This window comes from Giraffa tippelskirchi, chromosome 10, assembly GCF_054371585.1.
Source record: "Giraffa tippelskirchi isolate mGirTip1 chromosome 10, T2T-mGirTip1v1.2.pri, whole genome shotgun sequence".
In the NCBI taxonomy this organism is placed as follows: domain Eukaryota; kingdom Metazoa; phylum Chordata; class Mammalia; order Artiodactyla; family Giraffidae; genus Giraffa; species Giraffa tippelskirchi.
In genome coordinates this window covers 139,373,911-139,399,317 of record NC_137284.1, presented here as the reverse complement: position 1 = coordinate 139,399,317, position 25,407 = coordinate 139,373,911, and the positions used below count along the sequence as shown (strand labels likewise).

At 44.0% G+C, this 25,407-nt stretch overlaps 1 pseudogene; it reads left to right on the top strand.

Annotated features, from left to right (window-relative positions):
- Positions 1 to 590: 590 nt before the first annotated feature.
- On the top strand, positions 591 to 1,459 carry LOC145522369 (kidney mitochondrial carrier protein 1 pseudogene; annotated as a pseudogene).
- Positions 1,460 to 25,407: the final 23,948 nt, after the last annotated feature.

The following is a 25,407-nucleotide window of genomic DNA, read 5'->3' as shown; positions in this document are numbered from 1 at the left end:
ACAAGAAACGTCATAGCAGTTTTATTCCTAATAGCCAAAAATTTGGGAAACTCATATGTCCACCCACAGGATAACAAATAAGTTGTGCTTAATGCATGGGTAAAGCTCTCAGACACAAAGTCAATGAAAAGAAGTGAGACTCCAAGGGACACATACTGACGGATAAGATCTGTATACAGTTCAACAGGCAAAATTAATCTCTGGTGGTAAAGTTAGAACAGTGGTTATTTCTGGAAGGGGCACAAGGGAAGCTTCTGGGATCAGGACATGCTCTGTGTCCTGCTCCTGGTGGTTGCTACAAAGGTGGAAACATGAAAAACTTCACTGAGCTGTCTACCTAATGTGTGTGCACGTCCCTATAAATACGTTATAAGCTCCATGTGCTTCCCAGGTGGTTCAGCGGTAAAGAATTCTCTTGCCAATGCAGGAAATGCAAGAAATGTGGGTTCAGCCTCTTTTTCAGCTCCCTTGAAGCTACTGGTTCCATCTGCTGCTGACCCAGAGCTAGACAAGACACAGGGCCGCCACCGCCCCAGAAAACGCTGTTAGAGGCTATGCTTCAGTGAACAAAAGAAGGGACAGCGGTAAGCATGTCGGCCCTGAACTGGAAGCCCTTCGTGTATGGAGGCCTGGCCTCCATCACAGTGGAGTGCGGTACCTTTCCAATTGATTTAACCAAGACACGGCTCCAGATTCAAGGCCAGAAGAATGATGCAAACTTTAAAGAAATCAGGTATGGAGGAATGTTGCATGCATTAGTGAGGATAGGCAGAGAGGAATGCCTGAAAGCGTATTTGGGGATGGCCCCAGCAGTGGTATGCCAGGCTTCCTATGGCACCATGAAGATAGGCATCTACCAGAGCTTGAAGTGGCTATTTGTTGAGCGTCCAGAAGATGAAACCCTTCTGATAAGTGTGGTCAGTGGGATTCTCTGGAGTCATATCCTCAAGCATTGCTAATCCAATGGATGTTTTGAAGATATGGATGCAAGCTTAAAGCAGCACCCTGCAAGGAGGAATAATAGGCAACTTCATTAATATTTACCAGCAAGAGGGAACGAGAGGACTGTGGAAGGGCGTGTTGTTTACTGCTCAGAGAGCTGCTATTGTGGGCGACGTGGAGCAGACGGTCTACGACCTCACCAAGAAGCATCTGATTCTCTCAGGCCTGATGGGAGACATGGTGTATGCCCATTTCCTCTCAAGCTTCACCTGTGGGCTGGCGGGAGCCCTGGCCTCAAACCCTGTCAATGTGGTGAGAACATGTATGATGAATCAGAGTCCTCTGCAATGACAAATGCCCTGGCTACAAAGATACCCTGGATTTCTTGTTACAGACATGGAAGAATGAAGGGTTTTTTGCTCTATATTAAGGGTTTTGGCCAAATTGGTTGGGAGTTGGTCCTTGGAATATTACTTTCTTTGTGACATATGAGCAGTTGAAGAAACTGGATTTGTGACAAGTCAAGACTGCATGAGACATCCTCTGAAAATGCTCATTTCTGAAATAGTGAAGCTTCCTGTCTTTCCCACTGCTTCTCACTGCTTCTCACGCTTGGCCCACCACAGATGGAGATGTGAGCAACAGGTGAGGACTGGGTTAGCTCAGATCGCTGTGCCTTGGCTTCAGACGCTCTGCATCAAATGTTTAACGGCATCGACTGTAACACCCAGACACTAGTCCTTACCATTCAAGTGCCCTTCAACATCAAAGATAACAGGAAATGCATGTTTCTTACTAAAGAAAAATTGCATGAAGATCAGGAACTGTGGACCGTTTCCTTCAGGCTAAGAGTAACTCCTCGTTCGTCTCAGTTCATATCCAAGACTCCCAGACTGTTCTAAAGAAGCTCTTTGGAACCATGAGATAGAACCTCTGAGACGATGTTACTGTTCCTGAGCTTTTGGGGGAGTTTTGGCTTCGTGTCCGCTGAAGAAATTCACACATAGAGACCTGGTGTATCCCAAGTATAAACAGGGCAGGATAGAGATCCCTGAAACATTCCACGGCTTTGTAATTTCCTATTTTGGTAGGATTCTTTCACTTTATAATAAGTGACTTTTACGCCTTTGTCCGCTCGACCGTTGTGAGGACTTGTTACAGAGTATTACTATCTAAACTCATGATGGTGCCAGAGGTTGGCTTGGAAGACAGCAAAGTCTGTGTTGTGGGAGGTGTGTTTAAGCAACTTGGGTTCTGTCCTAGGTGATGGTAGTACTGGGTTAGCCAAAAAGTTTTTCAGGTTGTAAGAGCATAGGAAAAATCCGAACAAACTCTTTGGCCAAGTCAATAATTTGCTCTGTGATATTAACAAAGTTTCTGTCTCCCGATCTGTAAAATGGGGATAATGCCATCTATTGATACTGAGTGTCAGGTGAAGAAAACAGTAGCTCCTACTGCTAGACTTGTAGGATAAGTGTCTTTACACCATGGTGTCGTACAGTGGTAATTCCAGAATAAATAGATCCTGTGTATGAAGAGTCATTTTATCATGGACTTCTCCCAGGCAAGGTCCTGTGATAAAACTTGTGAAAGAAAGAGACTAACATTCTTATTATGTTTCCCTTAGTGAAATGTGGCAAGTGAATCGAAGAGTTGATTTTTCCAGATTTCTCAGGTTTTACTTTAGTTCTGGTCACATTTGTTAAAATATTTCCTGTCTTGGACTTCCTTATCAGTTTGGATGGAAAATACTTGCTTGAAATTTGAAAAGCAATATTTTTGTATACCTAGAGTCTTATAAGAGGTATAAAATAGTTTCCTTCTTTTCTTTCAAAGACAGGATATCATTCTTCTTTGTCATCTTCATCTTATTCTTTGCAAAATAGAAAGTGACTCTGAAAGAGTCCCAGGACCTTTATACTTCTAGAAGACATCCCTAGGAAAGGAAATATATTTAACATTCACTTGGGTAACTTTGGTTCTACCCTTAGAGTGTGCTCAGTCGCTCAGTCGTGTCCAACTCTTGGCCACCCCATGGACTGTAGCCCACCAGGCTCCTCTGTCCATGGGATTCTCCAGGCAAGAGAACTGGAGTAGGTTGCCATTTCCTTCTCCAGGTGATCTCCCTGACCCAGGGATCAAACCCATGTCTCTTGTGTCTCCTGCATTGGCAGGCAGATTCTTGACCACTGAGCCACCTGGGAAGCCCTATGAGAGTAATATTAAATACCTACGCACTGGGGCTCCAGGACAGTCACCTTTGTGGTATATGCATGATCCCAGTCCGTCCAGCCCCTGGACTGCTTCCTCCTTTGAAGCAGAATAGAAGGCACACGGATTTTTCTTGGGGATTGGGCAGTTTTCCTCCCGGTCTCCTTCACCTTGCCTTCTTTACTAATGCTGACTTTGAAGATAAGATTTTGTGAAGCAGGATTTCTGTTTCAAAAGTAAGATCTAAGGCAATAACGGAGGAGGTCAGAGGGGCAGGTAGGTGTTGATCTTGCTTCAAGACTCAGATGGAAGTCTAGTTCTCGCTGACCAGTTCCAGATGTGACACCAGAGAGCTGAGCCCCTTCAGGCCTCATCCTTCGTACTGAACCATATCTTTAGAGAGGAGACTTCTCTTCTTACCAGAACATTCCATTGATGTAAGGGCTTTCTATAGAAAGGCTTTCACTTTTGAGTTCCTTGAGTTTAAAGGATGACTTTTTATGAGCCACTCTTTGTTTTTTTCCCTTAATGTAGAAAACATTGTAAGTGTGAATGTAATTCCTAAAACAGTAGAAGCGAGTTCATTTTGAAGACCATGAAAAGATTGAACGTCATGCAATATTCATTATATAAGTTTATTCAAATATGTACATGTTCATACCAGGAAAAAAAGAAAACCAAACATCCTTGTAAAAGGTTAGTACATTTTTAAGACAAAAATGTTGTATTTCTTCAGTGCAGACTGATTAAATACCTTATAGAACAGAGTCTTAACCTGTTTTGAATTTTTTTTTTTTTCTGTTTCCTGAAAGAATAATGCAGTTGTTGAAGCTTCTAACCAAGAAAGAATTTGAAGGACTGGGAGACTTGGTCCCTTTGTCTTCAGGGTTGTGACTAGAAGTTCCCTCCCCCCACCCCTTGGGTATTGTTAAATGTAGCAAAGGGATTTTTAGCTTTTATAACCCAAATGAAGAAAGTGGATTTTTTTGTTTGCTTGTGGATTTGTGTAATTATTGATGGCTAAGTGTTGGCTGATTGTGATATAAAGAACGGCTTCTGTTTTCTGTATTTATTCATGCACCAGAAATAGTGTATATTATTACATAAAGACTATAAAAAGTTTCATAAGCCTTTATATTTTGAGCTCTTTATTTAAACATTGCTGGAAAATGTGGCATAAACCTTGTTTCATTACTTAATAAACTGTAGTAATATATAATAACAACAAAAAAAAGGAAATGCAGGCTTGATCCCTGGGTTGGGAAGATCCCCTGGAGGGCATGGCAACCCACTCCAGTATTTATACCTGGGAAATCCCACGGACAGAGGAGCTTGGTGAGCTACAGTCCATGGGGTCACAAAGAGTCGAGGACAACAACAACTAACAAGCTCTATAAAAAATAAATGAATGCAAATTAAATATAATGAAAGCATTGGGCTAGACGATAGTTAAGGTTTTTCCAACCTTGTAGGGTCTCTTCTCACCTTGTTTTCTTTGCCTTTTTGCTTCACTTTCCCAAGCTCCCCTACTCTAAAAGCTTCAACCATCACTCCACCTGGGCAGCCCAAGCATTTGCAATTCTCTAGCGGAGCTCAGTCAAGTTCATTCCATCAGGATGTACATGTCCTGCATCTCACCCACACCACAACTTACCCAAAACAAAACACAGCCTCATCCTCCCCCTCAGCTCTCTCCAGAGCGGGCATCAAGCAGTGTGGCTCCCTGGCTCACACTGAAGAGGAAATTTTAAAATTTTACATAACCTCCTCTCCTTCTGCCTCTGTAGTTCAGCTTGCCCCTTACAAAAGGTCACGTAGTCTCAGAAAGTGGGGACTTGCAATAATAGGAACTGAAGTTTATCTCACTCACCCTTGTCCTGCTCTTTGCAATCACCCAGCCCCTGCAAACCTGTTTAACCATGCCTGTCCAGGCCAGACATCCCCCTCCCCATCTTGACTGCTGTTCCCGCTTGCAAAACCCCTTAGTTTAAACCAGCCTATTAACAGCTAGTGCTGCCCACTACAGTCTGTCTATAAAACTCTGTAATCCCTTTGTTTGGGGCTCAGAGCTTGGAGTGTTAACTCCTCTGGGCCCGCTGGCATAATAAACCTGAGTTCTCCAACTCTCCGGGTGTGGTGCTTGGTTTCTCGAGTACTGGTTTCTGCAGCAACACCATTTTCCCCTTTTCTGGGAACACCCCTAATGCTCAGGACTGAGTCTCCAGAGAAAAAATCTATAGCCATGAATCTAACTCCATTCCACAGCTCCTGACCCAAGAAGAGGCACTTCCACTAAGCTGGGCCAGATTCTCTCTCCTGTGAATTTAAAATTTGCACTGAGAGCCTAGGGGTTGCCAAGGCACTGAAGATAATGTCACAGAAGAAAGATCCACAAATCCTCTTCACTCAAGCATCAGAAACTTCCTTGAGTGCCTTGAGTGGTCCTCTTGGGTATTCAGTTCTTCATTTTTGTTGGAAGGATTCCTACTTTATATTCTTTTTTTAAGATTTTTTTGTTTTTTGGACTTGCACCATTTTTAAAGTCTTTTTATTGAATTTGAATCAACCATGTTTTGGTTTTTTGGCCTTGAGGCATGTGGGATCTTATCTCCCTGACCAGGGATCAGACTCATACCCCCCTGCACTGGAAGGCAAAGTCTTAACTCCTGGACCACCAGGGAAGTCCCCCTACTCTATATTCTTGCATTAAATGTCCTTTTGTATTTCAACTCAGTTCCGTTCAGTCGCTTAGTCATGTCCGACTCTTTGCGACCCCATGGACCTCAGCATGCCAGGCCTCCCTGTCCATCACCAACTCCTGGAGTTTACCCAAACGCGTGTCCATTGAGTCAGTGATGCCATCCAACCATCTCATCCTCTGTCGTCCCATTCTCCTCCTGCCTTCAATCTTTCCCAGCATCAGGGTCTTTTCCAGTGAGTCAGTTCTTCACATCAGGTGGCCAAAGTATTGGAGTTTCAGCTTCAGCATCAGTCCTTCCAATGAATATTCAGGACTGATCTCCTTTAGGATGGACTGGTTGGATCTCCTTGCAGTCCAAGGGACTCTCAAGAGTCTTCTCCAACACCACAGTTCAAAAGCATCAGTTCTTCGGTGCTCAGCTTTCTTTATGGTCCAACTCTCACATCCATACATGACTACTGGAAAAACCATAGCCTTGACTAGATGGACCTCTGTTGGCAAAATAATGTCTCTGCTTTTTAATATGCTGTCTAGGTTGTATTTCAACTAGCTAATGCCATTTTCTGTTGCTTGCAATCCAAAGAATTTAACTATATGCCCCTCCCAAAGCCCACCCTGTCCTCTCTAGTGCTCTGTTCTCATGATTTATTCATGACTTGGTCCTCTTCTTGTTTACCTGGTTGTCAACTTGGTTTCCTATCTATTTCCACTGAATCTTGTCTGACCCATACCTGAAACTTTTCTCAGCTGGTTCTCTCCTTTCCAGGTCTTGAGACTGATGCTTACATCTGGGCCCCTGTCATTGCTAATCTGAGCTAGTCTGATGAAGGCTCCTCTCTGCTCCCCATCCCATCCTTGACCTCTCCAATTCATCATTCACAGTTCTGTTAGATGGAGCTTCCTAAAGCCCAGCTCTGACCATGCCATTTCCTGTTCATCAACCTTGCTGGCTCCCCATCATACTCTAGAACATGCACGTAGGCTCCTTAGTGTGCTGCAAGGCCATTCTCAACAGCTTCAACTTGCCTTTCTAGTCTCAACTCAGGCTCTGTTATTCCTCCCAAGTCATATGTGCTGCCTTCCAATTGAACATGACACTCACAGGCTCCCAACATGCAAATTCACCCCTCTAGGCCTTTGCTAACTCAGTTCCCTTTGTTTAAATGTCCTACCACAGCCTTCCTGTCCTCACATCTTCTGTGATAGTTGAAACCTCACTTGGTCTTCGAAACCCAGATAAAAGGCAGCATTTATATGAAGCTTGTCCTTCCTGGAGGTCATCATCCAAAGTGCTTTATTCATTCTTCTGTTGTGAGTGTGTAATTCCTGACCTGGAGGGACTATTTGCATCTGTGTATGTCTGTCTCTTCCAGTAGACTTGCCCCTTGTGAGCAGAGACCAGACCTGTTTCCTACTGTAAACTTCCTGCCCACCACAGTCCCTGGCATGGAATCAGTGCTCAGTAAATGGATGTGGAATTGAATTTTCTAAACCCGTGGTGAAAAACATGAAAATGGGAAGCAGAGGCGTAGGGGGACACAGCAACCTTAGAGAATGAAAGAACAGGAGCAGAGGGAGAAAGTCCTTTGGAAATGTATCTCTCCTCAAGGACAATTTTATGATCAAAGGGGACAAATGCTGCCCAACTAATCCAGCTCCACCCTGGCACGAGAACTAATGGGAGATGAGACGAGGTACAGATGCCAAAGCTGAAAACAAAAGAACAGGAGAGAGGCAAGGGATTCCTGTTTCCCTAAGCATGGCTCTGAAACACCTGAGCCCTGAGGCTAGAAGCATCACTTCAGCTCCCACCTGTCCTGAGGGGTGGGCTTGCTCTCCTATGCCCAGTGGCATACCAACCAGCTCTTTTAAAAATCAGCAGAATAAAGCAGAAAAGACAAATCCTTCCATGGTGTTGCTACTACCCCTGGCAGAGAAATGATGAAGATAAAAGAAAGATGAATGGGATGGTAAAGCCAATCTGAACCTCGATAAAATGCCCATGAGGCCTAAGACTTCCAGGTGATGGAGAGTCAGCAAGCACAATACCAGTCTCCCTGGGAAAGGGGTTACAAAGGGGGACTAAGGAGGGGAGGGGATCGAATGGCTTTTTATAGCCCTTAATATCTCTTCTGACTGCAGCCCTCATGGCCTCTGTGTGCCAGGATGCTAGCAAGATGAATGGATTTTCTTCCTGTTAAATACCATTACCTGGAGCACTGGGAAAAATGAAGAATGGGTTGCAGTCTCACATCCCAGCTTCCATCTCTTTCCTTCTAATAAAGGGAAAAAAAACTACCAAAACAAAACAAACCCTGCATGTCCTCCCCAATCTATCCCCACTTCCTACAACATATATAAATAACTTCAGGGAAAACAGGTAGCCCACAGAGCTACAAAGTTCACCTCCCAACACTCATGCCCAGCACATATAGCCAGTGCTGAGATGGTGAAGTTCAAATCTAGCCCATCAGCGTAATCAGGTCCACACTAGGTCAATAACATACTTGGAGACCCATTAAGTCCCTTTTAAGAGCCTGTTATCTTTAGAGCCCAATAGCGCTTTCCATTAAAAGGCATCACAAGAATGCCACTCTGCCACAGGTGCAAATTATTCTGCTTGTTGAAGGGACTCTCAGTTACTTGAGTGATCTGAGGCATCCATGTGCATCACAACAAAGGAAGGAAACCAAATATCATTTGTGGTCCCACCTCCAGCAGGGATCATGATCAGAGTCTCAGGACCAGCAGTTCTTAGCCTCAGCTACACGTAGATCAAGAAGAAGCTTAAAAAAAAAAAAAAGGGAGTAGCTGAGAAGCTAAAAAAAAAAAAGAAAGAAAGAAAAGAAAACCACTGGTGCCTGGACAAAAAATAATTAGAAAAGAAAATGATTTTAAAAGATTGTTTACAGTAGTTTATCAAAAAATATACTCAGGGATAAATCTAAAATATGTGCAAAGATCTGTATCTTGAAAACTATGAATTTCTCACTATTGTGAGAAGTGTAGAAATATCTCATGTCAGGTAATGGAAGCATTATGTGAGTTTAACAAAGCCATAAAATTCAAGGTTGATATTAAAAATCAACTGTATTCTTCTGTATTAGCAGCAGTCAATTGGAAAATGAAATTGTAAAATAATCCTATGTAAATAGCACCAAAAATATAAAATAGTGGGAATAAATCTAGCAAAAGTCATCTAAGCCACCCCCCACGAAAATTACAAAACACTGTGAAATAAAGTAAATAAGACCTAAACAAATGGAGATGACCCATATTCAGTATGGAACACTCAAAGTTGTTAAGATATCAATTCTCCCCAAATTAATCTGTAGTGTCAATGCATCTCAATAAAAATCTCAGCAGGCTTATTCTGTGGAAATTGACAAGCTGATTCTAAAATTCATATGGAAATGCAGAGGATCTAAAACAGCTGAAACAATTTTGAAAAAGAATAAACTAGAGGTTTTATGCTGACTGATTTCAAGATTTTCCATAAGACTACAATAATCAAAGCCATGTTTATTAGCCTAGGTATAGGTATATAGGGGCTTCCCTGGTAGCTCAGACAGTAAAGCATCTGCCTGCGATGCAGGAGACTCGGGTTCGATATTTGGGTCAGGAAGATCCCCTGGAAAAGGAAATGGCAACCCACTCCAGTACTCTTGCCTGGAAAATTCCATGGATAGAGGAGCCTTGTAGGCTACAGTCCATGGGGTTGCAAAGAGTCGGACACGACTGAGCGACTTCACTTCATTTCAATTCATAGGTATATAAATCAATGGACCAAAAGGGCAAATCCAGAAAGAGACCCAGAAATATATGGTCAGTTGATTTTTTTAACAAAGGTAAAAACATAATTTAATAGAGAAAGGATAGTCTTTTCATAAATGGTTTGGGATAACTGAATATTCATAGAAAAAAATAAACCATGGCCTGTCCCTCACATCGTTACAACTTTGACTTGGAATTGAAAACAGACCTAAGCATAAAAGTTAAACTACAAAACTACAAAAGGACAAAAACCTTTGTTTTGGGGATAAAGATTCCATAGGACACAGAAAGCATGAATCTCAAAAAATTGGCAAATTAAACATTATCAAGATTTTTAACTTCTACTCTTTGACACCATTAAGAAAATGACGAGACAAGCTACTGAAGAAAATATTTGGTGTGTGTGTGCTCATGGCCATTTTCTCAGTAAATTTCCATAGCCCTCCATCTGGCTCTTCCTGAGGCCAGTAATCCACACTCCAAATCGCAGAATTTCAGAGGGAACATGGGCCATCATCTCACCCAATTGTCTTCTAAATTAGAATCCTGAGACCTAGAGTTCATTGAAAGTAAAACCTGTACTTGAAAAAAAAGGCTCCTAAATTCTGGCCCATTACTGTTTCACCAGAATATCTGAATTCTTTTTTTAACATTCTTTAATTGCAGTAAAATACACATAACATAAAATTTACCATCTTAACCATTTGTAAATGTACAATTCAGTGGTATCAAGTGCATTCACATTGTTGTGAATTATCACAACATTATCACACATAATCACCACCATCCGTTTCCAGAACCTGTTTCATCTTGTAAAACTAAAACTATGAACTCCTTACCCCTGAGTCCCTAGCAAGTATAGTTCAGCTCTCTGTCTCTATGGATCCGAGTGCTCTAAGTCCTCATATAAAAGGAATCATACAATATTTCTCTTGTTTTGGACTCACTTGTTTCACTTAGGATAATGTCTGTAGGGTTCATCTATATTGTAGCATGTGTCAGGATTGCCTGCCTTTTCAGGCATGAATGATATTCCATTTCATAAGTAGAGAACACATTGTGTTTATACATCCACTTATTGATGGACACCTGGGCTGCTACCATGTTTTGGCTATGTGTATAGTGTTGTTGTGAATATGGGTGCAAAAAAATAAAAAAATAGATTACCATGTGATCCATAAATTCCACTTCTGGACACTTTTAAGCAACTTCTGTGCTGTTTTCTGCAGTGACTGCAGGATTTTACATTCCCACAAACAGGGCACGTTTGGTATTCTCTACATTCTCACCAACACTTGTCATTTTTGGTTGTATGGTAGCCATTCTAATGTGTGTGAGGTGGTTTGGAGTTACATTTTGTTGTTGCTATTGTTGTTTATTGTTGAGTTATAGGAGCTCTTTATATATTCTGGATATTAACCCCATCAAATATATGATTCACAAATATTTTCTCCCATTTCATAGGTTATCGTTTCACTCTGTTGATTGTGTCCTTTGGTGCAGAGAACACAGGTTCATTTTGCAAGAAGACTTCATGAGATTTGGAGAGGTGGGGGTGGAAGGCAGAATATAGACAATATGCAATTTTTACTCTGCAGAGCTGGGTTTCCCTGGTGGCTCAGATGGTAAAGAATCAGCCTGCAATGCAGGAGACCCAGGTTCAATCCCTGGGTTGGGAAGATCCCCTGGAAAAGGGAATGGCTACCCATGCCAGTATTCTTACCTGGAGAATGCCATGGACAGAGGAGCCTGGCAGGCTATAGTCCATAGGGTCACAAAAGAGTCAGAGATGACTGAGCAACTAACACTTTCACTTTTTTTCACTTTACTCTGCAGAGTTAAATAGTACACACATATATCAGATAGAATTCTGCTTCTGCCATGGAGGCCAAGGTAAGGGTAAAAGTATTAAGGAATGAACACCATGAATAGCAGGCCTGAGGCCTTTGTCACAGTATTTTGAGCTAAACCCTTTGATTCTTCAGTGCAAACTCTGTACTGAAATCTGGGTTATGGACATAGCATAACACAGGGTCCCTGTCCTCAGGGATCTCACGGTCAAGTTGTAGAGATAAAAACAAATGCCACACACACATACACAAAATAAGTGAGATACCAAAACAAACAAATAAAATAAAGATATCCAAAGGGGAAAAAAAACAATGCCACAACCTTGAGGAAACTACATCCTAAAAATACAGTGGATCTGTTAAAGCACACAATCCAATGATCAGATTGGACTTATAAAGATCTTATAAGTGCGCTGAGGGTGCCCACTTATAAACAGGGTGCGCTGAGGAGGAGAGGAGGTGGCAGAGAGACTTGGAAAAGGTGGTGAATTTAAAACCACTGCAAGAGTCCAAGGAAGATGATCCAAGAACTGGAACTCTTCCAAGAGCAGTAGAGAGGGTGGAAAAAAGGATTTGAGAGAAATAGATGGGGTTTCATAACAGAATGGAATAAAGGGGAGAATATAAAACAATGCCCGCGTTTCTGGTTTGGTTTGTTTACTAGCTGCCACAAGCCAAGACAAAGAACACAGGCAGGGGAACTGATGTGAAGAAAAGATGGAGAGACTGATTTTGGTCCTTTGGTCATACAGGACATACAGGGGGAGATGCACAATGGGCAGTTAGAAACATGGATCTGGAGCTAAGGAAAGAAAAATAAATCAGAAAAATAACACGGTAGTGAAAGATATGAGGGAGGGTAAGCTATTGGAAGAGGCTGGTTTGAATGAAAAGAAAGGAAAGCTGAGAAAAGAACCTACATTTTAAACAGGGAGGAGGGAGGAAGATGAGGCCCCCAATAAGGGAGACTTTGAATTTGAATGGTCAAGGGTTCACCCAAAGTGTGCCAACATTTAGTCAAAACGACTAGACAGTCGATTGAGCAGCAGGATCCTTGAGGCCAAGCCTTTCTGGGAAACAGTGAACTAGAATTTCCTTTACACTTTCTGTAAAGGTAGAAGATTCAGAAGTTCCAATTCTTCAGCTGCTATAGGGATTTTGTGAACATGAATCAAGTTTCATGAATCTTTTTGGAGAAGGGCCGACATGCAATGGATATGAGTGATCCTAGGAGACAGAAGCCCAGAGGACTCCCAACTGTCTACATTTCAGTACAAGACCCAGGAGACTCTTAAACACAGAAATGTTTCCCCTTCGATTCAGGATCAATACTCACTTTTCCTCATGGACCAGATTTCTGTGTATTTGTATTAAAAAGGAAGAAAACTCAGCCCTGAGAATTGTGATTCACCTAAGTGTGAGCTCTGAAGTTTTGGAATCATGACTAGGAAATTGCCACCTCACACATCTTTCGGCTGGATCACCAAGGCCACGCAGAGTCAGCGTTATCAAGATAAGTGATGACACCTGATGGCCTGTAAAGTGTTATATGATGCAAAGTGTGTCCTGCAATCTGTTATTTTATTTCCCGAATCAGAGAGCAACCTGGTTAAAGTTTTTAGGGAGGGACAAGCAGGCCATTTTTCAAATGAATGACAGGGCTTCTCTTCTGAACAACTCAATTAAGAGGGTCAAGGGAACGAACGGGAAAAGCAATGAACATGAAACCCTCCTTGGTCCTGACCCAGGTCCTTGAACGAACTGAGAAACCCTCACGCACACATCACCATGACTGATCTGTCAGAAACACCAGAAGCTGACATGAGCAGAATAGATGGGCTTCCAAAAAGAAAAAATAGTAATGACAATCTCACACTGTATAAATTTGAAGTTATGTTTTCAAGGAATAACAAGTAGAGGTGATTATTTCACTGAGAAAATGCACATGGCACATAGCTGGCCAGACTGGCATTGAGATGCATATGATGCAGGCTTACATATTTATTTGCAAGACACAATGTAATAGAAATGGACATCATACTTTGCATTTATATAGCAACTATTTCTCCAAGGACCTCAAAGGATTCTGCAGCAGTTACTGGATTCATCCTTGTTACATGCTTGTAAAATGAAGGAGAGGGAAGGATCACTCATCCCATTTCATTAAAGAGGAAGCAGATGTCCCAAGAGGATACATGAGCTGGCCAAGGGCATACTATGACTCATTTGTTTGCTCAGAACCATGTAGGGACTGAAATTAGTCCCAAATTGTCCTTGTGCTTGCTGATTTTTCCTATAAACTTCTGAAAAGGAAATGATTCTGTTCCTCAGCCTTATGTTTGCGATTCAGACCATCAAATGGACAGTGAGGGATGAACTGGGGAAGGGAAGAGGTTAAAGCTTGTGGCATTTCTCTTTTCCCTTCAGTGGCCTGTTGCTGGCAGTGTTCTTCAGGACAGATCCAGGGCTCTCGACAACAAAGGGGGAAACCTTCCTGCTGTCGTGGCCCCACTACAGCTGACGCTGAATGACAGCCCACAATGCACAGTTTTAATGTCCACTCCAACACATTTTGTCATTTATCTTACAACTACTATGTGAGGTATTATTTCCTTATAAAGGTGAGAAAGAGGCTCAGAGAGATGGGATGACTTGCCCATGGTCCTCTAACAAGTTCAGGCTCTGGATCTGAGTATGGTTGTACTCATTTCAACAGCTGTGCACTTCCGCTTTGTTACACTGACAAGACTTCACTAGGCAGGCACACAACAGGGGCCTTAGAGTCACAGCCTAGAGACACTGAGAAAGCTAGAGCCAACCCGGGGCTCCACCCCCTCCCACAGATATTCCAAATAGCAGACCAGGGTGAGTGCTGATGTCACTCCATGCTCCTGGACAGATCCACTGGAAATGGCTCAGCCATCAAGTCACTCTGTGTCCGGGCTAGCTGAGGCCTCCTTGGTACCAGATTCACACCTGCGTCTGCCCCAGACCTGAGCTAGTAGCAGAGCAGGACAGGAAGGCGATAAGCTGGAGGCTGCCCCAGGGCACCCTTTTCCCACCCACTCTGAGCACTACTCTTTGGCATTTGAGAGTTCTGACCATCACTGTGCAGCATGAGTAGGGCCTGTCTTTCAGGGGTCTGACATTCTTCACAGAGAGAGAAACCAAGGTTCAGACTTGTCCCAGGTTACCAAGGAAATCAGAAAGTAAAAAAGCACTAAGGACCATTTTCTCTGATGTTTTCTCTAATGTAGGTTTTGGTCCCTAGAACAAGATACTACAAGTGGTAGAAAAAAGCCAGCCTCTGGTAATAGGGGTTAGAAGGAAGAGGACCAATGGCTTTAGTGGGTACCTTACTCTGCTTTACATACTTCATATGCCTCATCTCATTTATCCCCACAACTCAGAAGCATAGGCATTCTTATTCCCATTCTACAGACAAGGAAAGAGAAGCTCAGAGTTTAAATAGCCGAGCAAATACATAACAAAACCTGGATTTCAAACGTGTATCTATGGGGCTCATGCCCTTTGCGTTAAGGCTCACTAACTTTGCCTGGGAAATCCTATGGACAGAGGAGCCTGTCCATGGGGTTGCAAAAGAGTCAGACATGACTTAGCAACTAAACAACAACAGTCTCTGAGGAGTTTGATGTTGTGCCCTTCCCCTGATGATGTAATTGCAGTGGTGGCTGGGAAGGTTCCAGCTCATCGCTGGAGCAAAGATGAGGGTCACAGATGCAGACAAGGCCAAGTGCAGGTGAGATGCCTTCTTCGCGAGGCACTGCAGTCATGGATGCAAGTCACAGAGGTAATCTTAAAATTCTGGGAGTTACAAAAACTGAGTTTAAAAAAAAAAGATTATTGTTGTTAGTTAAATATATGTTTTATCTAAAGCAATACATCTAATAAATTATCATTTCAACATGTAGCCAATATAAAAATAATAATGATACAGCACATATTCTTTTTCTGTTGTTAGGTCCCTGAAATCTAGAGTGTATTTTACACTTGGAACACATCCCCGTTTTGGAGAAGCCACATTTCAAGTGCTCAAGACACACATGTGGTTAGTGGCTACCGTATTGGACAGCATGGGTCTAGAAGAAAAATGCATGGGTGGAGGCTTGGAATGCTTGGATTGAGGGTCGTAATTCTGAAAAACTACCAAGGCCACTTTAGTGGTTGAGAACCTAGACCCTGGAAACAGACTCACCTGGCTTTGAATGCCAGTTGCACGGCAACCCAGACATGTCCTTGGGCAGGAAACTTAGCCTTTGTTGCCTCAGTTTTCTCATCTGTAACACGGAAATAATAATACCTACCTTGTAGAGTTTTGTGAGGATGAAATGTGGAAGTCCTTGTAAATAATAGGAATAGGCATAGAGTAAACAATACAAAGGCACTGGCTATTATTGTTTTTATTATTTCCACTGGGATTCAGTTTCCTTATCTGTAAATAAGGATGTGGGAAACAGAGGCTATTGCGATCCTTTCTTGCTATGTTGTTTAACGCAAACTAGGCTGGGAATCCAATGCTGTGTCTGGTCTCTGGGCATCAGTTCAGAGGCAGCCACTGGGGAGGGAGTCAAGTCCAGCCCGTCTCTATAGAGGAAGCTTGTAAGACATGCCTATGGCCTGTGAGTAGGGGAACGGGGAGGTAGGTGGAAGGACTCGCCAGGTCTTTTGTCATCAGAGGTAGCACTTGCTCCCTGCATCCTGGGCTCATGCTGACTCACTCCCTGGACACACTCCACACGCTCCCAAGGTGTCCTCCACGGACTTACCACATCCCCAGTTACAAGCCCTCAGCAATGTGAGCCTCTGACCTAGATGAAATTCAAGCTGGGCTTGCGGTTTGGAGCAAAATCCATCCTTTCCCAAGCGCCTCCAGCGTCAGCTAATAGAAGAGAATCCCCTAGGGGATGGTGACCCCCAGAGCTTTGCACACCAGCTGTCCTTAGGGCTGAGAGATGAACGGGAAGCTGAGTGGTCAAAAGGCCAAACACTTGAAAAGCTGTGAATGAAGATGCCAAAATCATAGCAGTAGCTGTCCCAAGGGCCACTGCTCAGAGAATCCTAGCTGGCTGGCTTCTTTCCCCTAGAGACCAAACTGATGAGTTTTAGAAATTCAAAGTAGGAACAGCCCAGTAGGTCAGGCACCTTATCCCCAGGGAAACTGGCAGGGAAGGGCGCATCCCCACTCTCCTCTCCAGGGATCGTGCCAACCCCTCTTAGAGGGACTCAGAGGCTGGCGCCTCTACTACTTCTCCCTGGGGGCAGAAATCTGCAGCCTAAATGTCTCAGTACCAGAAATCCTTCCTTCCCAGGATACCAAAGAGAAGGGCTGCTCACCTCAGAGAAAGAAGCACATCAACCAAAGCATGGTCCTCCTGCCGAGCAGCGGTTCCCAGACAGCTGTTCCTGTAGATTTGCTGAGAGCTGCATTCTCCCACATCGGCAAGAGAGACACCAAAGAAGTGGGGGTCTCAGGCCCACCCACGAGAGAGGAGTCAAGCACAATCCCTGGGCAGTGTGTGCATGCGTGTAAAGTTGCTTCAGTCATATCTGACTCTTTGCTACCCCATGGACTGTAGCCCACCAGGCTCCTCTGTCCATGGGATTCTCCAGGCAAGAATACTGGAGTGGGTTGCCATTCCCTTCTCCAGGGGATCTTTCCGACCTAGGGATCAAGCCCGCATCTCTTACGTCTCCTGCATTGGCAGGTGGGTTCTTTCCCACTAGGGCCACCTGGGAAGCACAAAACACCATTCCCAGCCCCAGAGGAGGTAAGAATAGGACTCAGAGACCCTCATACTGGTACAACTTTGACTCCTGGGAGCACTGGGTCCTGAGTCCTCTTCCTTCTCTGAGCTGAACTGAAGGGATGTTTGCACACCTCCCAGACACACGGAATGAATCTGACATATTTCAATATGCTGGGCTGGCTGAGTGTCCTCGATGCCCATTGCTAAGGGGCCACATTCTCCCTTTGAGACCTGCTGAGAGAGCCTTAGCAGCTGAGCTGCACCCGTTAAGACCCCCAAAATCCCACCATCTAAATCAGAGAGGCTGGTTCTGGGCCATGGGAGCAGAGCTGCCACCAGGCCCGTACATCAGCACCACCAGCTCATATCCATCAACCTGGACCCAACTGTAGCTTCTCCCAGAAGAGCTGGATAGACAGCGTTTCTTTTTTATTTTTATTTTTTTAAATATTCATTCATTTATTTGGCTGTGCTGGATCTTAGTGGCAGCATGCAGGATCTTTAGTTGCAGCGTGTGAACTCTCAGTTGCGGGATGTGGAAGCTAGTTCCCTGACCAGGGATTGAACCCTGTATTGGAAACATGGGGTCTTAGCCACTGGACCACCAAGGAAGCCCCTGGACAGAGCTTCTTAACTGCCACGGTCAAACAACATGACCGCAACCCAAGTAGGTCCCAAAGGGAGTCTTCCCCATGAAAGGAAATGAAGATCCTACAGGACTTGGACCAGAGAACTGGAACGTGGAAATGGACCACACAGGATTTTTCCACTCGACGAGAAGAGCAAGTTTTCCGCTCCAAGGCCACCTGTGGCCGCAGCTTCAGTGCCTCTCCAGGCCTGTTCCTCCCGCTTGTTAGTTAAATGTGCCAACGCAAGAAAAGAAATCAAGGGCGGCTTAGCTTTCCCCACCAGCCCTGTCAATCGTTCCAGCGAAGACAATTCCTGCCACACAGTCAAGAAATGGGCCCCTGTGGGCCCAGGAACAGCTCCGTCCCCGCAAATGTATTTACACAGCACAATGCTTGTTCTTCGCGTTTCACCAGGAGCCCTCCTCTCCTGAGTGCGCCCGGGAAGTTTTATCACCTGGGAAGGCTCTTGGCTGCTGCTCTGCCCACATCCCTCCTGGATCATCAGAACAGACAGACAGTCTGGCTGTGCGGAGATGCTACCTCCCCCAGGGGGCCATCTCTGCTGCCGACAGAAGGTTCTCCAGCCGGCAGGGGTGAGCTGGGAGAGGCGGGCCCCTGCAGAACGTATCTCAATACTCTGTGCTCCCTGTCTCAGGCTGCTTCCTCAGCTGTCCGAGAGGCTCTCCTCAAGGTGGAGAGAGATGACAAAAGCTCAGATTACAACAAGGACTTTGTAGAGGGAAAGAGTGAATGAAGGGAGCGCTACTCTGCGTGGGCTCTGCACCACCCATCACTTACCTTGGGGCCTGGGGCTTCCCAGGTGGTGCTAGTGGTAAAGAACCCGCCTGCCAATGCAGAGGACTTAAGAGACATCAGTTCGATCCTTGGGTCAGGAAGATCCCCTGGAGGAGGAAATGGCAACCCACTCCAATATCCTTGCCTGGAAAATTCCATTAACAGAGATGCCTGGCGGGCTACAGTCCATGGGATCACAAACAGTCGGACACGACTGAAGCGACTTAGCACACGCATGGGTTTAGAGATTAAATTCCTTTTCCTCTCTCTGATTGGAGCAGACCTGAGCAACACAGGTGTCAACTTTGTGAACCAATGTGCAAATGAAATTGTGTCTCTTTTGCTCCAAACCCTCCAAAGATGGCCCATTTCTTGCACAAGAAAAACCAGAGTCCTTCCTGCTGAACTGTGAGGCCCTAGAGACTTTAGCTTCCTTTTCCGTCTCCCCATCCCCCTCATTCAACTCTGTTCCTACCATGACAGCCTCCTTGGTACTGCTCAAACAGGCCAGGCTCATTTCTACCTCAGGGTCTTTGCACTTGCTGTCCTCTTACCTGGACCCCTCTTTCCTCAAGTAGCCAACTGGCTCCTCCCTCACTTCCTGCAAGGCTTTGTTTAAAATATTATTCTCTTAACAAAGCCTATACTGACCACTCCATTTACAACTATACCCACCTTGGCCCTCCAATCGTCACCCTTTTCAAGCCCCACCTAGTGCCCATCATCTGCTCACCATGCACTTCATTTATTTATTATGTCTGTCACATCACCACATTATTCACTGATTTCTTGTGTTTATCTGTTTATGTACATGGTGAGGGCAGGGGCTTTGGGTCTGTTTTTTTCACAGTTAGACCCTGAGCACCTAGAACAGCATCTGACACACATAGCAAACGCCTCATAAATATTTGTTGACTAAATGTACATGTTGATGTAGTTCTATCTTGGGGCAAATTAGACTTGGCAATTAGAAAAGGCAGTTAACAAGCAAGGAATAGGATAAGAGTCTAAAGTAACCAGCAGTAAAGGCAGAAGCATTGCTGTCAAGTCAGATCAAGAAAATGGGCTTTTTGAGAGGGGAGAGAAAATGAATGGTATAAATTCATGCTACACATTTCCCAGCCAAATGAGTAGATGCACTCTCTACCTGCTCTGGAGGTAAGTGTTACCATCCCATTCGGTGGATGGGGAAACTAACTTCCAGGAATGGTGAGTCCAGTATCTCTTCCTAAATGACGTAGAACTTGGCTGTGGCTCAAAGTCCAGCAGCCAAAAAGAAAGAAGGCTTGTTTTCCAAACCAACCACCACTGTGGTGATAGCCTATATTCTTCCACCTACAACTTGCTATTGACTGGGTTCTTTAGCTCCTTTTTTGCTGTGCAATTTTCAAAGTAATCTTTAACCTATGGGTAGGCTCTTTTCAAAATAAGACCACCATGCTGTTGAAGGGGGCTTCCCTGGTAGCTCAGCTGGTAAAGAATCCGCCTGCAAGGTAGGATACCCAGGTTCAGTCCCTGGGTTGGGAAGATCCCCTAGAGGAGGGCAAGGCTACCCACTCCAGTATTCAGGCCTGGAGAATTCCAGGGGCAGAGGAGCCTGGCAGGCTGTAGCCCATGGGGTTGCAAAGAGTCAGACATGACTGAGCAACTAAGCACATGCTGTTGAAAGCAGGAGAAGGGACCTAAGATGAAAGTGAATGGTCAGGACCAGGCAATGTTCCCTTCCACATATATGCCCCAACACTCACAACGAGGGGATGTCCAGGTGACAATGAAACTAATTCTCTGTCCCTAAAACAGCTGGAAATGGTCTTTTCCTCTCCCACTGAATAATCTGGAAGTGATTTTGAAAATGCAATACAAGGAGGGCAGTCTTTTTTCTTCCTTCTCACCTTGAAAGTACGCACTGCTTCCCAGAGCCTGATTAATGTTAAATATGACCTTTTGCAAAGTTTCTTTGCAGGTTAATTTATGATCCTTCCAGATTCTAATGTATCAGGCAGTGGCTGTTTATGTGTTTGACAAAGTATACTTTGTCCAGAGTTGATATGTTTTACCAGATCTTCTGTAGCTCACTCCCCCTTTCTGTCTCTTGCTGTTTCCATCTCTCTTCTAGTCTAACTTTGGGTATTTAATCAACCTTACTGGGAAGAAAACATGAATATATTTATGAATTCTCAGTCCCTGAGTTGCCATGCACACTGTATTAGCTTATTACCATGTCTCCAAGATAATTCTTCTCTCTCATCTCATTACACCTGTGCTTTTGAGTTCAGGGAGATCTCAGCTCAACCAAAATTAGTTTTAATGTTTGGTTTGCTCAAAGAGCTGCTTTGAGGGTCTCTGTCTTGAACAGGTGTATCTGCTCCTTACATTCTTATTGCCTTTGCCTTTGTTCTCCTCAGTCTCAGAAAGAGAAATCTAGTGAATTAGATGGGAGCCTCACGAGGTTGGTACAGCCCAAGAATATAACTACACTTAATGAGCATGTAGATACATTCATGTGTACCCTGGGTGGATGGCACCCGGGAGCCACTCCATCCTTAGAAGGTGTGCCGGAGATATCAACTCTGACTTATGTAGAAGTTTTAGGATATCAAAGGTTTTAGCCTTCCCTCTACAGAGCATAGAACAGTGCTCGGCACACAGTAGGTATCTGACTTTTGTTGAAAGAAAAAAGATAAGATAGCAAGGGAGCAAAGAGAGCAAGAAGACCATACTCTGTAATACAAAGACCCTCAAGTCCTTTATCAGAGGGGTGGGGACAAGAATTTGGGCCCATAAGTCAAGTTTCAGATTTTTATGACAGAGGCCCAGGGAGCAAGATGCCAGCACCTCCTTAGCTGTCACCACCTGAGAACCTAGAGATGCTTAGAACCTATGCCTTCCCCCCGATCTGCAGCTCCCTCTAAGCTCTCAAAGCAGGCTTGTGTATTATATTTGGACTGGCATTTCTGAACACATCATGGATGTCTTTACCACAACAGTGAAGACAGGAAGGAGCTAGCAACCAGAGCCAAGCAAAAGGATCATGGAGCTACATCAAAGGCCCAGATGAAGCAAGAGGATGTGGATTGTGGGATTTCTCCAGAAATATCCTGCTGCCTGGAGAAAGAGCAAGAGAAAGGGGATGGTTGAGCCTGTCCAAGGTCAAGAATTAGCCAAATAAGTGCCACTTAAGCTCAAGAGGACAAGGAGTAGGTGAAGTCTGATTGATCATAGGTCCAGGTTGCACAGAGGGGGCAGAAACCAGGGGCTCAGGACCTCTGATATCATTTGGCCCACAAGTTTTGGGGGTGTACAAATCTTGGACTTCCCTGGTAGCTCAGATGGTAAAGAATTTGCCTGCAATGCAGGAGACCCATTTTCAATCCTTGGGTCAAGAAGATCCACTGGAGAAGGGAATATTCTTGCCTGGAGAATTCTATAGAAAGAGGAGCCTACTGGGCCACAGTCCACAGGGCTGCAAAGAGTCGGACACGACTGAGCAACTAATACACTCACACACTCACACAAATCTTGGATGGGATCGTTTATTTTCTAGCCATCTTGGCATAAGTTACATACACCCAACTTTTTGTCCTCCCAAAAGGGACATGGAATAGAGCTGAGCAGAGCTTCCATTCACACTACACACCTTTGGAGGCTGCTTATGTGGTGTGACAGTGGCGTTCCAGGACCCTAGAACCCATGAACCTCACTTGTGAGAAAAAGAGACAGATGTCACCTCTGTTGTGTGAATTTGAAGGGCAAGGGGAAGGCTGCAGGGACTCCCTACCCCAAGCCTTCTGGCAGCCTGCCACAGTACCTGAAATTTCCTTATTATTCACTGCTAAGGTTTACTGCACAAAAACACTAATACTGTGCAAATTTTATCTGAAGGGTGTCATGCAGCTGAGATGGTACAGAAAGTTGAGAACGAGATCAAGCTGGGTTCAGATCCCAGCTCTCTCTATAGCAGTGTGATACCTGGCAAATTGCTTAGAATCCAAAAGACCCTCTATTCTTATTTATAAAAATGTGAATTCAATCAACCTTGTAGGGCTATAGCAAGGATGGATGGGCAGATAGAGAGCAATTAGCATGGTGGCTGACACACAGTGAGGACTCAAGATGCATTTGCTCTTATTATCTTTATCACTGCGAGGGTATGGGAGAAAAGCACTGGACGAGACAGGAGCCATGGTTTCCGGTCCCTTATTTTTACATTGATGAACTCCATAACCTTTTTAGGGTAGCTTAGGGCTTCCCTGGTGGCTCAGATGGTAAAGCGTCTGCCTGCAATGTGGGAGACCCAGGTTCGATCCCTGGGTTGGGAAGATCCCCTGGAGAAGGAAATGGCAAACCACTTCAGTACTCTAGCCTGGAAAACTCCATGGGTGGAAGAGCTTGGTGGGCTACAGTCCATGGGGTCGCAAAGAGTCAGACACGACTGAGTGACTTCACTTTCTTTCTTTAACTTTACTTCTCTAGGCACAGTTTCCAGAGAGACTTGAGTGGATTCACTCATTCAACATTGGTATTGAGCTCCTGATATGTGGCAGGTACTGTTCATCAGCTAGATGATAAATAGATGAATAAGTAGGTATGTGATGCTCTCTTTTGCCAAGAGAATGCATTGGTCATAGCAAACACCCTCTTCCAACAATACAAGAGAAGACTCTACACATGGACATCACCAGATGGTCAATACTGAAATCAGATTGATTATATTTTTTGCAGCCAAAGATGAAGAAACTCTATACAGTCAGCAAAAACAAGGCCAGGAGTTGACTGTTGCTCAGATCATGAACTCCTTATTGCCAAATTCAGACTTAAATTGAAAAAAGTAGGGAAAACCACTAGACCATTCAGGTATGACCTAAATCAAATCCCTTATGTTTATACAGTAGAAGTGACAAATAGATTCAAGGGATTAGATCTGATAAAGTGCCTGAAGAACTATGGATGGAGGTTCGTGACATTGTACAGAAGGAAGGGATCAAGACCATCCCTAAGAAAAAGAAATGCAAAAAGGCAAAATGGTTGTCTAAGGACAACTTACAACTAGCTAAGAAAAGAAGAGAAGCAAAAGGCAAAGGAGAAAAGAAAAGATACACCCATTTGAATGCAGAGTTCCAAAGAATAGCAGGGAGAGATAAGAAAGCCTTCCTCAGTGATCAATGAAAAGAAATAGAGGAAAACAAAAGAATGGGAAAGACCAGAGATCTCTTCAAGAAAATTAGAGGTACCAAGGGAATATTTCATGCAAAGATTAGCACAATAAAGGACAGAAACAGTATGGACCTAACAGAAGCAGAAGATATTAAGAAGAGGTGGCAAGAATACACAGAAGAACTATACAAAAAAGATCTTCATGACCCAGATAACCACAATGGTATGATTGCTCACCTAGAGCCAGACATCCTGGAATGCAAAGTCAAGTGGACCTTAGGAAGCATCACTAAGAACAAAGCTAGTGGAGGTGATGGAATTCCAGTTGAACTATTTCAAATCCTAAAAGATGACACTGTGAATGTGCTGCACTCAATATGCCAGCAAATTTGGAAAACTCAGCAGTGGCCACAGGACTGGAAAAGGTCAGTTTTCATTCCAATCCCAAAGAAAGGCAATGCCAAAGAATGCTCAAACTACCACACAATTGCACTCATTTCACATGCTAGCAAAGTAATGCTCAAGACTCTCCAAGCCAGGCTTCAACCGTGAACCATGAACTTCCAGATGTTCAAGCTGGATTTAGAAAAGGCAGAGGAACCAGAGATCAAATTGCCAACATCCGTTGGATCATAGAAAAAGCAAGAGAATTCTAGAAAAACATCTACTTCTGCTTTATTGACTATGCCAAAGCCTCTGACTGGGTGAATCACAACAAATTGTGGAAGATTCTTAAAGAGATGGGAATACCAGACCACTTTACCTGCATCCTGAGAAATCTTTATGCAGGCCAAGAAGCAACAGTTAGAACTAGACATGGAACAACAGACTGGTTCCAAATAGGGAAAGGAGTAGGTCAAGGCTGTATATTGTCACCATGCTTATTTAACTTCTATGCAGAGTACATCATGAGAAACACTGGGCTGGATGAAGCACAAGCTGGAATCAAGATTGCCAGGAGAAATGTCAATAACTTCAGATATACAGATGATACCACCCTTATGAAAGAAAGCAAAGAGGAACTAAAGAGCCTCTTGCTGAAAGTGAAAGAGGAGAGTGAAATAGTTGGCTTAAAACTCAACATTCAGAAAACTAAGTTCATGGCATCTGGTCCCATCACTTCATGGGAAATAGATGGGGAAACAGTGGAAACAGTGAGAAACTTTATTTTGGGGGGCTCCAAAATCACTGCGGATGGTGACTGCAGCCATGAAATTAAAAGACACTTGCTCCTTGGAAGAAAAGCTATGACCAACCTAGATGGCATATTAAAAAGCAGAGACATTACTTTGCCAACAAAGGTCTATCTAGTCAAAGCTATGGTTTTTCCAGTAGTCATGTATGGATGTGAGAGTTGGACTATAAAGAAAGCTGAGCACCAAAGAATTGATGCTTTTGAACATAGTGTTGGAGAAGACTCTTGAGAGTCCCTTGCACTGCAAGGAGATCCAACCAGTATATCCTAAAGGAGATCAGTCCTGAATATTCATTGTAAGGACTGATGCTGAAGCTGAAACTGCAATACTTTGGCCACCTGATGTAAAGAACTGACTCATTGGAAAAGATCCTGATGCTGGGAAAGA